At 40.0% G+C, this 13,881-nt stretch overlaps 1 long non-coding RNA gene and 1 pseudogene across 3 annotated transcripts in view; one reads left to right on the top strand and one right to left on the bottom strand.

Annotated features, from left to right (window-relative positions):
* LOC117709224 (glyceraldehyde-3-phosphate dehydrogenase pseudogene) overlaps positions 1-13,881 on the top strand; it is a 58,414-nt pseudogene that overhangs the window by 2,845 nt on the left and 41,688 nt on the right. The window contains exon 2 of the transcript XR_013111040.1: positions 196-299. The product of XR_013111040.1 is annotated as a glyceraldehyde-3-phosphate dehydrogenase pseudogene (transcript). The remainder of the gene's footprint in view (positions 1-195; positions 300-13,881) is intronic.
* LOC143442673 (uncharacterized) lies at positions 2,314-10,558 on the bottom strand. 2 transcript variants are annotated; one of them, XR_013111044.1, is made up of 4 exons: positions 10,446-10,558; positions 8,889-8,997; positions 4,032-4,385; positions 2,314-2,677 (listed from the first exon to the last, which is right to left on the bottom strand). It is a non-coding gene; the product is annotated as an uncharacterized LOC143442673 (long non-coding RNA). The 2 variants fall into 2 exon arrangements; XR_013111042.1 differs by lacking the exon at positions 8,889-8,997 and adding an exon at positions 9,071-9,163.

Below are 13,881 nucleotides of genomic sequence, written 5' to 3' on the forward strand. Positions count from 1 at the left end.
GAGCACCAAAGGCTATGACACTGAGGGAGTAGTCACAGGGGAGAGAGAGAGAGAGAGAGAGAGAGAGAGAGAGAGAGAGAGAGAGAGAGAGAGGTGAGTGAGACACCAACAGGCATTCTCAATGTTGTGTCATTAAAACACAGTGAAAATCTTTGAATCTCAAAATACTAATGTCTGAATTCCTATATTCACCAGGAAAATCAGAAGAAAAGATATAACTCATACTGGCAATGATCTAGATACCCGGAAGAGGAAATAGATGGAAGCACAATGTACCACAACCATCAAGACCCGGGAGGGTAAGTTAAGTGCTTAGGAGGACAGATTCGGGAAGTTTAACATGTCCTTACAGGCTCAGAGAAAAAGGAGAATCAGCAGGAGCAACCACCAAAACCTAAGTAAAAGTAGAGATCTCTGAACTGTGGGGATGATAGTTTTCTAGTAAGAAGAGTTGAGCCTGAGACAGGATTAAGGCTAGAAATCTAACAAAACTCAATAAAACGCACTGCCAGACATGCTCAGGAAGTTCCTGGACATTCAGCAAAGATGATACTGGATTTCCCACAGGGTCTCCTCTTTCAATTGCTACACCATCTCCCTAGCTACCATCATCCATATTCAATGATACTCACTGATGTGGGGGTGCCAAGGACATGACATTTTTGTCCTACTATTTCCAACCCAGCTGCCATAAGACCAACTGTGGTATCTGGGAATGCTGCACCTCAGCCCTGCACTTCCCTCTGCATGGTCTTGCTTGCTCATCCCTTACAGGCACCAATCCCAAGAGCACCACTCAGTGCAACTCCTGCAGGCAAATTCCCATCACAGGATAACAAGGAAACATGGCTTACAATTCTAAATGCAAAGTTTCTGAAATCCCCCAAACAAAACCAAAGCCCCAGAACTTCTCCCTAAACCCCTATACCCCTAAACCAGTGGTGTTTTCTGATGGAGATACAGGATTAGTGAGTAGGGAAGGGATGTTAAACAGGCATTATGCTTGGGTGTAACTTTGTAATCTGAAAGGCACTAAAACTGCACGCAATGAAAGCTAAAGGTAGTAAAAATTAAAAGTCCCGTGAGAAAAGTTTTGACTACAAAGAAACGCAAATACTAAAATTTTTATTCAGTTCAAAGGAAAATGATTTGGAATAGGTGAGAACCAATAGGGTCTGCTGCTACTTGTACTGTCATTCTGACAGAAATGCCACAAGACATCTTCATAAGACCTAAATAAATGAAGATCAACAGGAGTGGAAACCATGAACTATAATGAGAAGTCAGAGTTCTAGAGCAAGGGTAGGTTACTGGACACAAGAATGCTTTGTTGAAATTAAAGGATATGAGACATGTAGAGGACGTAGGGGGATATGGAATCAGGTGTTGTGAAGTAAAGTCATGTGTTAATTATTATCTGTAAGGGGGGTGGAAGTTAACTTTAATAGTAAATGGAGGGAGAACAATCCAAAAATGATTGTTTTATCAGATTGCCAGACAGAATAAAGGACAATAACCAACAAATCAATAAAAAGCAACAATAGAAAAATATAAAAGGAGTAGCAATGAGATTATAAGTTGGAGTTCTGTTGGGACTATTTCATCAACTCTTTTCTGAATTGGATAGACCAAGCAAACTTTGGTGAATGTGGACATACTGAATTTGAGCACAATGGTCAATTGTCTGGACTGCACACAAGACAAAAATACATGCAGACATGTGTACACATCACTACACAAAGAATTAACGTTCTTACCTTGTGTTCATGAGGCATTTGTAGAAGTTAATAGGTATTTTGACATGCATAAAAACCTAAGTAAAAATTTAAGAGTAGAGTTTTTATAGGCTGCTTTTCTGATCATGCTTCAGTAAAACTAGAGATGGATATAAAAATCTGACAAATATTTCATAAAGTTAAAAAGTATGCTTTTAAACAATCCTTGGATCAAAGAAGAAATTCAAAGTTATAGATTAGTGCCTGGGGAACTAGCTTAGAGGTTAAGAGCACTGGATGCTCTTTCTTGCAGAAGACCTGGGTTTGGTTCCCAGCACCCTTGGTAGCCAGCAGCCCTCAGTAGCTCCAGTTCCAGAAAATCTGATGACTTTGGCTCTTCAGGGCCTGGGGAAATGCACACCCCAACCCCAGACATAAATATATACATGCAATTAATTTAAAAATAAAATAATATTTTTAAATGTTCAATGTAAATTAAATGGCAATTAAAGCAGGAATGTGGAGGATGAAATTAATAAAGACAAAAGTTAAAACTAGAAAGCAAATGTAAAAAAAAGCAAAATTAAAATTAGATTTTCTGAAAGTGTTAATGAAGTACATATAAACACTGTCAAGCTTAAGGAGAAAGAAAAAGAAACTAAAACAAATATAACATTAATATGGAAAATATAATCCCAGGTAAAGAGAAAATAAGAACATTTATGGTGGATATGCAACCCTCTAGACATAATTGTAAAAATAAAGAAGCAATGGATGAATTTTCAGTGGAAACACAAATGCTTAAAATTATTTTAAAAAAGTAAAGGGGGAAGCATGAACAGATCCACTATTGCAGAGCAGTTGGAAGTTCAAAGGTCTCTCAGTGAAAAGGCGTCAGGCCACAATACTCCACAGATGATGCTGTAGTCTTTTAAGAATTCAGTTTCAGTGTCATATAAACTCTGTTTCACCAGAAAAAAAAAAAAAGAAAGGCATTAAAAATACTTGTGAATGTAGCTCCTAAAGGTAGTATAAAACCTGGTGACTAATTTCAGCAAGGAGCTATAAGCAGAGGACAGCCATATCCCATAACAATGTCAGACCAGGTAGGTGACCATGGTCCCATAAGATTCAAATGGAGCTGAAAAGTTCCCATGGTGTAGTGACCTCATAGCTGTCCTCACATTATAATGCAAAGCATGACTTCAGGGTTTGCTGAGACATTGTAAATGAACCTGTGTTACCAGTTGTGAGAAGTATAACAGTACAATTATGAACTGGGCATAATGTTTGGATATGGACACCAAACAACTATGCTACTGGTTTATGTTTTTACTAGCCTATATATCTTGTTATTATGTTTAAGGATACTCCTTACCAAAAATTACAGTGACTTCTAAGAGCCATTATCACCTAACAACTCATTTGTATTTAATTGAAAATTTTTTATACAATATACTTGATTATGTTTTTCTTTTCCTCTAATTAATTCTAAAGCTTCCCATCTTCCCTACTCACCCAGCTTTGTGTTTTCTTGCTTTAAAAAAAGAGACAAAAACAAAACAACAAAATTCAAGAAATACATCCAACCCCAACAAAAACAGAAAAGGGAAAATCAAAAGAAACAAGCAAAAGACCGATAAGACAAAAAGGTGCCCAAACAAATAAAAAGGCGATAACAACTTCCCCCACAAACAACAACAACAAAACAACACAAGGGTCCATTTTGTGTAAGACAACTACTCTTAGACACGGTGCCTCTCTGAAGGTGTGGTTAATATACCTAGTAAGACTCTGTTGGAGAAAACTGTTTTTTTTTCCTTTAGCACTGACTATCAGTTGCAGATAGTTCCTTGGTTAAATGTTGGAGCCCATGGCCATTTTCCTGCTCAGTGCTGGTACCCCATCTACCGTGAACGTCTTGTGTGTATTGCCACAGTCTCTGTGAGTTTATATGTGCATCAATCCTGCTGTATCTAAAAAGAATACTGGTTTTTTGGAGCCACCTACCACTTCTGGCTCTTAGAATCTATCCACTGCCTCTTCCTTATAGATCGCTAATCCTTAAGGAGAAGGCTTTGACAAAGGCATCCCATTTAGAACTCAGTGCTCTGAAGTTTCTCACTCTCTACATTTTTTCTACTCGTGGGTCTCTGTGTTTGTTCTCAAAAAGCTTTGGCAAGAAGGACCTTCTCTGATGTGGGCTGAGTAAGGCATTGATCTACTGGTATAACAAAATGTCATTAAGAGCCATTTAATTACTGTATTCTTTAATAGAATAACAGGATTAGGTTTTCCTCTAGACCTATGACCTACCTAGCCTCAAGTTCTTGGCCTCCTTCTCAGTATCAGATATGGGTTCCATATCATGGAGAGTGCCTTAAATCCAATCATAAATTCATTGGTTACTTCCATAATGTTTGTGCCACTACTGCACTATGTTTGTCTTGTAGGCAGGTCACTGTTGTAGGTTGCAGGTTGCAGGTTGCAGGTTGCAGGTTGCAGGTTGCAGGTTGCAGGTTGCAGGTTGCAGGTTGCAGGTTGCAGGTTGCAGGTTGCAGGTTGCAGGTTGCAGGTTGCAGGTTGCAGGTTGCAGGTTGCAGGTTGCAGGTTGTTATACCTGGGAGATACAGACCATTTATCTTTCTCTTCTGGGAGCATGTAGCATACCTATCAATACCATGAACGCTAGTCAGTAGGGATGAAACTTTTAGTTAGGTACACACTCAACTTATCTGCCAAGAAAACATTTTTAAGGTAATGTTTTATGATTAAGCAATAAATGACCATATTAGCAAACTAATTAGTATATGTATAATGTAAGCATGTTATAGGACCACTAGATAAAGTTTATTACTAGTATATAAGAGTGTGTTCTAACCATTATTGCTGTATGTATACAAATTAGCTAGTCATAATCTGTATAAATAATGGGCAAATCTTCTATTGCTTGTAATTTAGGTGATGGTGGTTAGTGGGTATTAAAACTCAGGTTTCTGGCAGCTTGGAGATTTTGGTGGTTGGAAGGAATCAAGGGTAGATATGGGGGTAACAATGGAATAATCTAACATTAGGCCAACACTGTAGGTCTCTGTGCTTATTGATTTATTTCCTTGTTTTAAAGAATGTTTCTGTTTTGAAAATGATTTGAGGAATTAATATTATGTATTTTTAAAATATTCATCCTTTGATTCCGTTAAGATCCATTCTTGCCTCCATACTCTCATTGAAAACACACACACACAGACACACACACACACACACACACACACAGAGAGAGAGAGAGAGAGAGAGAGTTCAATATCTGCTGTCCATGTATTCTTCCATGGAATGCCCATCCATTAGAATATTTTCAATCTACCAGTAACTGTATCCTTAAAGAAAAAACACTCTCCCTCTGCAGGGAGCTATCAGTTCCACACAGTTCTTCAGCTAGAGGTGAGACAGTATGTCCAACTTCCCTACTCATGCTGAGATTTTTTTTTTCCTGGCTTGAGATTTTACAGGCCTTGCACATGCTAACTAATACTTGAGGAGTATTCTTTTTAAAATGTTCATCGTGATACTTTTTTACTTTGTGGGATGCAGCTCAAGAGAGGAGTGGTAAATAAGAAGCACTGACAGGAACTTCATTAGGTGCCATGAAGACAGTGCAACTTAGAATTTTAATCAGCATGGTGTTAATATAGAGATACACATTTGTACTTTATCAGTAGAATGCCATTTATTCCACCCTTGGTCAAAGAGCAGAAAACAATATATTTAAAAGGAACTTTGAAACCTTAGTTAGAGAATATTATTGTCTAAATTGGTTGCAAATAGCCGCTTCAAATGCTGATGGATTTCACCCACGGAACAAGACCTCCTACAATTTTAGGCTCCCTCACGAGCCTGTATATATCATTTTGTAGATCATTAGAATGGTTTTGCTGGTGGTAATCCCAGAGGCACACATACAAATTCTGGGAAGATATCTGTGACCCCTGATTTTCTCAGCTGTCTTAGCTGGACACTTATCTGCAGTGTACACCATCTCTGGGTGAAAATTCTAACCTCACCAAGGGGAGGCATTTTCTTTTCTAGTCAGCACTGATCTATCTGAGTCCCTGGGAATCTTACAGGACCCCAATGGTGTCAGAGCAGAGAGGAGCTTTATGGTTAGTTTTGTGTGTGTGTGTGTGTGTGTGTGTGTGTGTGTGTGTGTGTGTGTGTGTGTGTGTGACAGGAAGCCTTTGATCCTGTTCTGAGGCTTTCTGCTTCATCTGTGCCTGGCATAGCCCAAGAGTTAGTTTAAAGGATTTCCCTTTGGTTTACCTTGAGAAAGTGGATTCTTTAGTCCACTTCTGGAGCCTTGAAAACCTGACACCTTTCCTCTAATCAGGAAAGTCATCTTTGACTACAGGAGAGCAACACTATAGAGCTCTGTCTGAAAGATGCTACTAAGGAAATTTAAACAAAGCAAATCATGGACACCTCAGACACAGGCACTCTGTCACTTAAGTCGGAATGATGGCTATTAGGTCAGTGACTGTAAGTCTATCCTATAAACACAGATTATAAGATTTAAACAGGGGCTTTGCCTCAGACAACAGTGATGTCAGCAGCCAATGGTGGGAGCTGCCCTGCCATTTCTGTTTTATTATTTAAAGAGACAGTATCCAGCCTTCTAGTCTACATCTATCACAGAGACATATTGATTTCCTTTCTAGAGAAACACACATTTCTTCTCTCATGCTGAAAAGATAAATCTGACAGATTTAATCAAACATAGTTGTTCACAACTATAGAAATGTGTATAGTACCTCATGTGAAAACAAAACACGGTAGCTTCTAAAGGAAGAGTTCTGTGCACTGGATTACTTGTAGACAAAAATTGTACTAGCACACATGTCTGGAAATTTGTGTCATACATACACACAGAGGTAGTAATAAAAGCTAAGTGTAATATTAATATTCTTTAAGATATTATGTTTGTTTACAGTGCCATTAACAGATGTTGGTTTAATTAAAATTTCTACTGAAACTGGGCTCTTGGGCTGGGGATGTGGCTCAGCTGGCCAAGTGCTAGCCAAGCATGCGTGGATTCCTAGTTCAATCCCCAGAATCACATAAAACCAGTTTACTTGTACATGCCTACAGTTGTAATACTCATGAAGTGGGAGCAGGAGACTAGAAGTTTAAGATCATCCTCAACTAATCATTGAGTCAGGGCCTGGGATAGAGGAGACCTTCTCTAAATCAAAGCAAAACAACTACTGTCAAATAAACAAAATTATTAAAAGCCACAATCCCCAACTATTTCCAGCTTATTTATGAGTCTGAGAGTTTGTAGTAATGTGTAATGGTCGTCGACAATGAATATTTTCCCATGATATAACAGGGCTTTCAGGAGAACATTGTAAAAATGTGACATGAGATCCTGAAGTGTCACCATGCCTTTTGTTCATCCAGTTCCTCTCCATGTTAATTAAATTCAGTCCCCGGCTGTGATTTGAAGAAGTATGGTGCAGAACATTTTCATTATTTCTCTTAGCAACTCAGAGTGGCTCTTATTATAGTTTTCAACACATCTGAGGAGAGCTAAGACCTTTGTCTTCAGAATGTAGAGGGACATTTAAGCTGATGGCATTAAGATGATATTCAAGAGTCTGTGGGACACTCAAAAAGAACAAGCTTGGCGCTTTTTATCTCTCTCATTGATTAGTTTGGTTTCCATTATTTTAGGCGATTTGTGAGTTGGGCTTAAATGGTAACTTTAGATATACTGGAGTCTTCTTTTCTATGAACTATAGATTGATTGCATATTCCCATTTTAGATGCTTCATGTTTGCATCTACTAAAAAATCTCCGCCTTAGGATCTTGGCACACATCATGTGCCCGCTAATTTTAAAGGCAAAATTTAAAAAAATTAAAACCAAACAGAATCTGTATCATGAATAGAGGTGTGGAGCAGCCATCCGAAGCCTTTCTGAAACACCTCATCATTTAACAAGCCCCATGTTTTTTGCATTTTATTCCCATAACTTTTATATTATATTAAGATATGTGATTGAAGAACTATATATTAGAAAGAAACATGTTATAGAAAAAATAATGCATATATAGTGACTTATTGTGTGGAAACAGTTATAATTGGTTTCATTGGAAAAAAAAAAAACCAAAAAACAAAACAAAAAAACCCCAGAAAACAATTTCCCTTTTAAGATGGGAAGTTTAGAAATCTAACCACAGTGTGCTGACATTGTAATTTCTAAGTCTGTAAAACACAAACAAAATGTCTGTCTGTCTGTCTGTCTGTCTGTCTGTCTGTCTCTGTCTCTCTTTCTCTCTGTCTCTCTGTCTCTCTCTCTGTCTCTCTCTGTCTGTCTGAATCTCTCTCTCTCTCTCTCTCTCTCTCTCTCTCTCTCTCACACACACACACACACACACACACACCTAATCATGTCTTGTCAGCCAATTATCCTGTAAGAAATTATTGAGGCTCTACCAACCACTTTGGCTGGAAGTTAAACGTAAGGACTCAGTACTTGTTCTCATGCTCCATCTAGACAAGGTCCTTCTGAGAAGTACAGAGTAACAGCACGGCTGATCAGTAGGTGCCTTGCCAGAAGAGTTTTTGTTGTTGTTGTTGTTTGTTTGTTTAGGAGATGCTGACATTTAAATTTTAAGAGAAATAGATGAAGAGGTTAAGGTAAAAGTAAGAGAGGTCTGCAAAATGGGTGGGACTCGTTCTTTTAGATAATACGATGCCTTCTTTAGCCCCTGACATGAACTCAGTAACTAAATATTTGTCTCAATTTCTGCCTGACTGGTAGAGTTTGAAATTTTAGCCCCAAATGAAAAGTCTTTCAGACCCAGGGAGTATGTGATTCTTTCCTGAAAGAATGCTGTGATTCTCTAAACCGTGGCTGCAAGACAACGTGAAGAGGAGACACAAAATACAACTTGGAGGATGATTTAAACAAACTGCTCAGACAGGAAACTAGCCCTACCCTGCCCGGTGCAGAGTGCTCCCAGAGCACTAACCAGAGCTGTAACCCAGAGCAGGGTTTTAAAGCATTATTTTGCAAACTTACCAAGGTTTTTTTCCTTCTTCCTTCTATCCTCCCTCCCTCCCTCCCTCCCTCCCTCCCTCCCTCCCTCCCTTCCTTTCTTCCTCATCTCTCACTTACAAAAGAAGCAATTCATTTTGTAGGACATTTCAAATGAACAAATTGCCAACAACAATTTGTACCAAAGCCAGGTGCAAAAGGTTTTGAGAAACCAAAGTGCAAGATTATTCTGGAAAGAGGAAAACGAAAAGAAAGATTATTCGTCTTTCTATATGGCTTTTAAAAAAGCTACTTACAATTACCTGTTGTTTACAGGCATTTCTGTAAAGTTTCCTTGTTGAGAAGGCAGAAGACTGAGGAACTCAGGAGAGGTTCACAAAGGGACTGCAGGGATTCTGAGTGACAGTAGGGTTCAGCTGATGGTTTGCAAGTCTTGGGGTGACAATGATACTGCTAACTAGGAGAGTGGGAGACTCATGTCCTTTGCGTCTCCAGACAGTGGATTTCAAAAACCTTACTAATGACAAAAGCTACCTTTGGTGTCACTTGTCCTATCTCAGAGATGCCTCTGACTGGAGCAGGTGGATACCTCACAGCAGAAGCCTCAACACCAACAATTTGCTCATTTGTCTCATAGGTACAGAAATGCACTTCACGAGAAAGAAGGGCGTGCAGAAGCCCTCATCAAATACTTATATCAGGGATTCTCAATCTTCCTAATATTGTCACCTATTAATACAGTCTCTCATGCTGGGGTGACACCCCCAACCATAAAATTATTTTTTGTTGCTACTCTGTAGCTATAATTTTGCTATTGTAATGAATCATAATGTAAGCATTGATATGCAGAGTATCTGATAGGGGACCCCTCTGAGACACTCATTCAACCACCATGGGGTCTTGATGTACAGGTTGAGAAATATTGACTTAGATATTTTTTTATTTTACATATTATACAACTTTACTATGTGTGCCATGCTACCAAGTTCTTGGCATCATGTGCTTAAATTATGTAAAGCATAATTTATAAAGATTTACAATTTATAAAGATTAAATTATGTAATTCTGGGGCTAATTGTGATCCCAGTGTTTTCACGTTCCATTTTACAGTTGCCAAGCAAAGTTTTTTTTTCCACAGCTTCAGTTACACTATTGACAATTTATCCATCTGATTATTAATATTTTACAGATAGTCACTAACAACCCCAACTCCAGCATCATTAAGTAAACCCCATTTTCTATCTTAAAAAGAGGAAATTGTTCTAATTTTCCTTTTGGGGGCCATTGTTCAACTTAGAAATCAATTCTCAGAACTTTCTCAAAGTTCTCTGTAGCTGCTTTCAACTTAATTTAAAACATGATGTTTCCTTCACCCTTCACCAACCCGGAAAAGCAACAGACCTGGGCTCATCCTTAGCTTGGCCTTTACTAAATATTTGACCTTAGAGAAGTCTCTAGCACATTTAAGCCCAGATTTAAAAATTAAGTCTGTGAAGAAGAGTGACTTCTAAGACAGAGGAAGGCTCTGTCCAGGCTGCTCCACTCCAGGCTGTTGAGTTTAGTAAAATCCTACTGATAGAGCAACATCTACCGTTCTCTAAAGCACCCGGTCTACCCCAGGATTAGGTACTTGGCTGGTTCACTATGCAGCTAGTAATTCAGAGATAATCATGTTACCAAGATGCCATTTAATCTCCGTTTGGCATATCTTGAGTTTTCATCTTCATTAATAGAGCCATCAAAGTGCAGGACAGACCAGTGAGTGATTCCTGGGGTGGGGGCTGCAACTTGCATGGGGAGCCTCTGGTTGCCAGATGGCAGGTGCTAATCTGCTTGCTGCAGGCATGGGGGGGCTAAGCTTGCCTGGCCCCCAGCCAATGGGGCTCGCTCTCCCCTCTGATTATACAACAGTCTTGGGGCTGGGATCTGCTCTCCACTGCCTGCTTAAAGGTTCTGGGGAGAATGGATGCCTATCGAAAGGAAACAATTGCTTTCTGGTCTTCCTATGAAACGGATCCTTAACTGTGTCCTTACTGCCTCTGCTTCAGGCTATTGGAGAATAAGGTCCCTAGCTTGATCTCATGCTAGCATGATACAGGGCAAGGATGTAAGCCTGGGAATTAGGGAAAATGTGGCCTTGAACTCAAACTCCACCAGTTAACTACAGTGTTAATTCCTTTTCTCTTCCTATAATGAAATAAGAAAGATTTTTTTAAATTATTTTTTATTTTTTTATTCTTAAGCTCAGCCTTAGAGGAATCCAGAGAGCTTAGCACCAGCTCTGTTGAGGGCTCCTGTCTGCATCACTCATGGGCCAGGACAATGGAGTGCTTTTGAGAAGAGATCATGTGACAGACAAGAGGCCAGAATGAGGAAAGGAGACTATCTTGATATCTCTCTAGGCTCCACTTCTTCGATTTCTATTCTCATACATTATGTCCTCACTGCAGTTTCCCATTTCTCTTCTTCCTCCAGTCTCTCTCCACCTTTCCTTTCCCCCAGATCCATCCCTGCCCCACCTCACCCCAGACAAGAGCAGACCTTGCAGAGATATCAACCAAATATGACATCATAAGCCACAATAAGACCAGGCACATCCCATCCCATCACAGAGGGATGAGTTAACTCAGTTAAAGGAATAGGGTCCTGTAAGCAGGCCAAAGAGTCAATGACATCGGACCCACTTTTTAAAGCCCACCACAACCCAGCATCACCCCACTGAAGACAGGCTCACAGCACATATTAGGATATTTATAATAGTTAACAGTAACTACATAAATAGATGCTGTCCTTTCCCCATTTGCATCACAATATTACTTTGATTATATCATCATGATGGGTATGCCACAGAAATGCCTTCTTTACTGATAATAAAGGTAGCCAAATGAAGACCACTTCATGGACCCCTGGTTCAACTATGCCACGAGAATCTAAAATAACATTGTAGAGGGCCTCTTGGTATACCCATGGTTTATTATCTTATTGTATGAATTGGGAGGGTAAGGCACATCTAAATGGGTGGCACTATTCCTGGGCTGGGATCCCAGATTGTTTAACATGGAGAAAGGGAGCCTAGCATGCATTCATCTGTGGCTCTATGCTTCTTTGTTCTTTATCATATGACTAACTACATCAGGCTCTTGCCACTGTGACTTCTGACAATGATAGACTGGATCAGTCATCTCTGAGTAGAAATAAGCCTTTTCTTCCCTTAAGTTGCTTTCGTCCGAGTACGTTATCACAGCAACAGGAAAAGAAGCCTAGATACGTGTGTTAGGTAAGAGGAAAATAAAAGAAAACAGAAGAAAATCAGTGCTACATGTACATCCAGGATGAGGAAATCCTGTTTTCCAAGGATGCGTACAGATTGACAGTTTATCATTCTTTAGTAGCTCTAGTGCTGATAGGCTGGGAGAGATAGGCAAAGGGGGGGGGGGAGAATGGAAGGGGTGGACAAATAGACCAAAGGCTGTCTGATGATCGTGTTCCACGGCAAGAAATCATCGAATACAGTCTGTACTGTGCTGTCCCTTGATAAAACAAACAAACAAACAAAACAAACAAACAAAAAACAGTAATTCTAGTGAGGTAGAATCCAAAGAGGGGACTCTAATTTACAGTAGTGCAAGGGCGTGGGGCTTCAAGCTAAGGGCACCACAACTGGCACCTGTTGTCTGAGGTATGACTCCCAGTCTTGTCTCTCTCTCTGCTCTGGGTAGGAAGAAGTCTTAGAACTTCTATGAGACTAGAATGAAGCAGACAGCCTAAAAGGCTCAGTTTAGCATTTCTGAACTAACTCTCTCTCTCTCTCTCTCTCTCTCTCTCTCTCTCTCTCTCTCTCTCTCTCATTTCAAGACAGGTTTTCTCTATGTAAAAGCCTTGGCTGTCCTGGAACTCACTCTGTGGACCAGGCTGGCCTCGAACTAACAGAGATCCACCGGCCTCTACCTCCCAAGCACTAAGATTAAGGTGTGCACCATCACTCCTGGCTTGTTTTGTTTTTTTAAAATGGCTTTATTTATTTTTATATTATGTGCATTTGTGTTTTGCCCACATGTGTGTCTATGTGAGGGTGTCATGTCCTCTGGGACTGGTATTACAGACAGGTGTGAGCTGCTGTGTGAATGCTGAGAATTTATTCCTGAATTCTTTAAAAAAATTTTTTATTGAATATTTTATTTACATTTCAGATGTAATCCTTTTCCCCCCAACCCAGGAACCCCCTATCCCATTCCCCCTCCTCCGGCATCTATGAGGATATGCCCCCACCACCCTCTCACTCTCACCTTCCCACCCATGATTTCCCCCACACTGGGGTGTCCAGCCTTCACTGTACCAAGGACTTCCTCCCTCACTTATGCCTGACACTGTCATCCTCCCCTACATATACAGATAGAGTCATGGGTCCCTTCCTATGTGCTCCCAGGCTCATGGTTTAGACCCTGGGAGCTCTCTTGGTTGGTATTGTTGCTCTCCTCATGGGGCCACAAACCCTTTCAGCTCCTTCAGTCTTCTCTCTCACTCCTCCATTGGGAACCCCTTGATCAGCTCAATGGTTAGCTGTGAGCTTCCGCCTCTGTATATGTCAGGCTCTGGCAGACCTCTAAGGAGACAGCTATATCAGGCTCCTGTTAGCATGCACTTCCTGGCATCCACATCAGTGTCTACCTTTGGTGAATGCACAAGAGATGGATACCCACGTGGAATAATCTCCAGACGACCCCTCCTTCAGTTTCTGTCCCACACTTTGTCTTTATATTAGCTCCCATGAGGGTTTTTTCCCCCCTTCTAAGAAGGGCCAAAGCACTCACACTTTGGTGTTCCTTCTTCAATGAGCTTCATGCAGTCTGTGAGTTGTATCTTGGATATTTTGAGCTTTTGGGCTAATATCCAATTATCAGTGAGTACATACCATGTGTGTTCTTTTGTGATTGAGTTACCTCACTCAGGAAGATACTTTCTAGTTCTATCCACTTGCATAAGAATTTCATGAAGTCATTGTTTTTAATAGCTGAGTAGTACACCATTTTGTAAATGTGCCACATTTTCTGTATCCATTCCTTTGTTGAAGGACATCTGGGTTCTTTCTAGCTTCTGGCTATTATAAATAAGG

Source organism: Arvicanthis niloticus, chromosome 1, assembly GCF_011762505.2.
Source record: "Arvicanthis niloticus isolate mArvNil1 chromosome 1, mArvNil1.pat.X, whole genome shotgun sequence".
In the NCBI taxonomy this organism is placed as follows: Eukaryota; Metazoa; Chordata; class Mammalia; order Rodentia; family Muridae; genus Arvicanthis; species Arvicanthis niloticus.